Here is a 4704-nt window from a genome sequence, read left to right as displayed (position 1 = left end):
TGTCGATAGTTGAATGATCGCACTAGATGACGTCAGCACACATGGGTCGAAAATATGCCAATTTAAGAAGATAAAGCAACATTCATTTAAAAAAAAAACTTGAATACCAAGTGCAATGCTTTGACAAATGTATACGATATAATTGGTCACCAGTTGATCGTATAAATTTAATATGTTAGTCTTGGGAAATGATGAAGACTTTTCAGTAAGTTATCGTATAATAAAGATTACAGTAACTAATGACAACAAATGGCGTATTTTTTACTGTTTTTGGGCTTGTTTTGTTTAATTTATACACTTTATGAAATGTTCGTGTAATAGCTGAAATTTATGTTTTAGACTCTTAGACTGAGTGTCCATGCATGTTTGTTACTGGTTCTACAACAACTGCTTCCTAATACTTAAACTTAAACTTAAACTAGACCCCCCAACAACAACCCCCCCCCCATTGGAAAGTCAATATTCTACATTCAAAAATACAACAAATAAGAGATATAGCAAGATGATGGGATGACAAATATTGAGTTTGTTGATTACTTGTTTTGCTAACATCAAAATCTAATCGTATACCTCTACGCTATGGCTTAATTGATTAACTGTGGGTTGCGGCACATATTCGTCTGAGAAAGTCTAGGAATGATATGGTTCACGATTTATTATGATATATGTATATGTGCTATGCACTTGCTACTTGCACGTGTTAGTATTCTGAAATAAAAAAAAGAAATATAACAAAAACAGGAAAATAAGATAGATTCAGGAACTTGATGAACATTGTCATCTGATAAAACTGAGTTTATTGTACATGTAATCTCAAAAGGTAAGTTGGGTAATGTGTGTATTGTTGGTACAACTGTACCGATAATTATCATACTTTTAATGTGATCGGTGGATATTAATACCGAGTACACTGTCACCCAAGTCCTCCTCAGCATCACAACTTACGTACTGTCATGTCATGGTAAATTATAATATACTAGTATTATCAGAAGCCTTCTCCTTACAGCCTCAGACCAGTATAGAGTAGTGGTCTGAGTTACAGCATATTGCGTGTAGTAGTCTACAGGATATCGCATGTAGTAGTCTACAGGATATCGCATGTAGTAGTCTACAGTATATCGCATGTAGTAGTCTACAGGATATCGCATGTAGTAGTCTACAGCATATCGCATGTAGTAGTCTACAGCATATCGCATGTAGTAGTCTACAGGATATCGCATGTAGTAGTCTACAGGATATCGCATGTAACTACAGGATATCGCATGTATCTACAGGATATCGCATGTATCTACAGGATATCGCATGTAGTAGTCTACAGGATATCGCATGTAGTAGTCTACAGGATATCGCATGTAGTAGTCTACAGGATATCGCATGTAACTACAGGATATCGCATGTATCTACAGGATATCGCATGTATCTACAGGATATCGCATGTAGTAGTCTACAGGATATCGCATGTAGTAGTCTACAGGATATCGCATGTAGTAGTCTACAGGATATCACATGTAGTAGTCTACAGGATATCGCATGTATCTACAGGATATCGCATGTATCTACAGGATATCGCATGTAGTAGTCTACAGGATATCGCATGTAGTAGTCTACAGGATATCGCATGTAGTAGTCTACAGGATATCGCATGTATCTACAGGATATCGCATGTAGTAGTCTACAGGATATCGCATGTATCTACAGGATATCGCATGTATCTACAGGATATCGCATGTTGTAGTCTAAAGGATAGTCATCACTGAGTGCATTCTGTATAGTAAGTGTTACCAGGATCTGTGTAGTACAGATTAGACGGGCTATACTATTAACAATCCCAAAATTGCATTTTTCAAAACTATGGACACATGGACTGGGTGTATATGTCTGTGGAGCGGTTGTTGTAGTAGCCGTTGTAAAAACAATTGCAAGATTTTCCTGCAAAGTGCAAAAGAAATTATCAATATAGACGTAAAAAAGACATATGTGATAATATTCTTAATATTCTTAATAAGGAAAGACAAGCTTAAGGACCCGGATGAAAAGCCTACTTTCCATTCTTTTTATATCATCCCATAATGCCTTACAACAAAATGGCGTCTAAAAAGTTGCAGTAAGTAATTGCTTGGAGCAAATATTTTACATAATACAGTCTATGAAGTAGTAGTCAGTTATTATTCTTAGTAAGGGAGGTAGGATAACCGTGTGAACGAGACAGGTCACTTGTTATGAGAGGAATCCATCATTAAACTATCCCAATATGGATTCGTGTATTTTAGCTTACTGTTGATATATTATACATAATTATAATTACACAAGAAATAGAAGCAATTTGAGAGAATTAATAAACCTGCTTAGGGTTGCATGTGCAGTAAATTGTAATACTTAGCACAAATGATCAGAAATTTTAGCTCAATGATGTTAGAAAATAGAGTAAAGGGAAATACATTTTAGTAACGATACCAGAGATATAGCTGCAACTTGCATTAGTCATCAACCTACACATTAACTAGTTGCCCCAAGAACGTCACAAGAGACAATATGAAGTTTCAGTGTCGGTGTCACTATATCCTGTTTAAGAATGAGATGGCCAATACATATTGGTGTCTGAAGCAGTTACAATGACTAACCAATCACAGATGAGATACATATTTGGAAGCATTATTAGATCCATCTACCACTATAGCGTAGTGGATTGTGGTTTTTCAAAGTACATGACAATTTTTTTTCTTCATATTTGAAGGTACGTTGGTTTCATGGACATCTGCCCTCGGCATTGCAATCGTAGAGACAGGTAGGTCTTTCATTTAAGTATGCCATTTATATTCAAGAAGACAAGAGACCCGCTGCGGGCTTCGTTTAATTGAACTTATTAAACTCCGGTTGTGTTCAAGCATGAACACAGTGAATGCCTGCACTCGGATTTACGTTAAAGGTGAGCGACTGTGTCGTCATCGGAACATACACCGTTTAATAGAGTTTATCAAAATTGAAACAGAAATGAGGACCTGGTATCGTTTTACGGTACAATGTCCGGAGTTATATTCTCGTATAATTGCTGTTAGCGTTGTTGTATTTAATAGCTTTGAACTTAGTGTTTGATACGTTGTATTTCGTAAATACATGATTATCATCTGAATGATCGTAATTGAAAGTGGTTATGTGCATTAAACGCTTGTTTACACCAAAGTTTTCAACTCAGTGGCCAATGTACTAGTACTTCTTCAGCTATTGTTCTGGACAGGTCTGAAAACAGTTTATTTCTCAAATATTTCCCACGATTTTAACCCCAGAATTCTATACAAACAACTGCATTAAACTTGCATAAAAATCAGAAAGTACAGGCGGTATATAATAAACTGCTTTGTTACTATACGGTCTGCAAGTGCCGAGTAAATACGATATGTTTTCCATTGTATTGCTATGACGCAATGAATGTATGCCCGATTACTAGAATTCGCTTAACAACATCAGAAGCCTTTTAGATATATGTAAATGATACAATTATCTTCTTAGGGTCAATATTTCATGTTTTATTTTTCAAGACTACTATTAAATTCAGCTTAAAAATCTAACAGTTACAGCTATCATAACTGACTCGACAACCCTGCTAATATAAATATATATAATGAAATCAATAACACACCGTTGGCGGTGCAATGAATAGGTGCATGCAAACAAACACAAATATACGATTTCTCACCATATGAAGTTGTAAGAATTCAATGGAATAACTACAAATGACATACAGGAAAATACTTAACAAAAGTCAAATCAAAATGTTCCAAAACCTGTGACTAGCTTTCAGCAGTGCCAACAGTACATCGTCGGATCATATTTTTTAAAAGATGTGGCAAACTAGAGCTGACACATTTTGTTCTTCCTTTGCCAAACATTCTGAGTTCAATATTTCCCACGGTTGATGTTACTTATCTTGAGAGTAAAGGGGTCACATGTGGCACTGCGATAGTTTTGACGAAGTCCCCGTTCACTGAGTCTCACCAAAATGTCAACACGGTTTCAGGTGTGCTAGTTCGGCTGTTGTTGAACATACGTTAAATATATTGCTTAAACAGCCTCACTGCATCGCTTGTTTGATTGATGTTAGAATTTAATCTAGCGAATGAGTTCTAGTTGTGTATTTTCCTTTTCTTGGTGGTTAATGTAGGAATATTTGGACTGTGTCTGAACCGCTAAAATATACAAGGCGGTAATCATATCAGGACAGACTACGTTTATCCGTGGATATTTGTTAAGCACATACATTTTTCGATTCATTTAAACGGAAGACGTGTTCCATTAAATTAGAAGCAAGCTATTCACTTCGAACACCTCGTCTTCAACCTTCCAGCTTAACCTCATTAAAAGGGGAACTTGTAAAACGCATGCTTTGGACTAAACGGTGTATTAAATAGGCAAAAAATCAATTACCCCCGGATGCAATCGGTACTCAATATTTTTCTAATTTACCTTGTGTTAGTCAAAGTGTACGGGCTTACCATGTGCCATAATGGGAATTAGTATAGAATAGTAGTGGGCTGGATTACCTTCAACAAATCCCATTGCAAAGCACTCTATATCGGCCCTTAATCCAGTTTAGCGTAATTAAATCGACTTGGAACAGATTGCATTTTACTGGAGACTTCCAACAAATTCTACCGGCTTACGGATGAATGAGTGTAAAGCCTAACTGCATGAAAACGGTGTCTAGTC

The sequence above is a fragment of the Glandiceps talaboti genome, chromosome 12, assembly GCF_964340395.1.
Source record: "Glandiceps talaboti chromosome 12, keGlaTala1.1, whole genome shotgun sequence".
Lineage (NCBI taxonomy): Eukaryota > Metazoa > Hemichordata > Enteropneusta > Spengelidae > Glandiceps > Glandiceps talaboti.
This window is presented reverse-complemented; position numbering follows the sequence as displayed.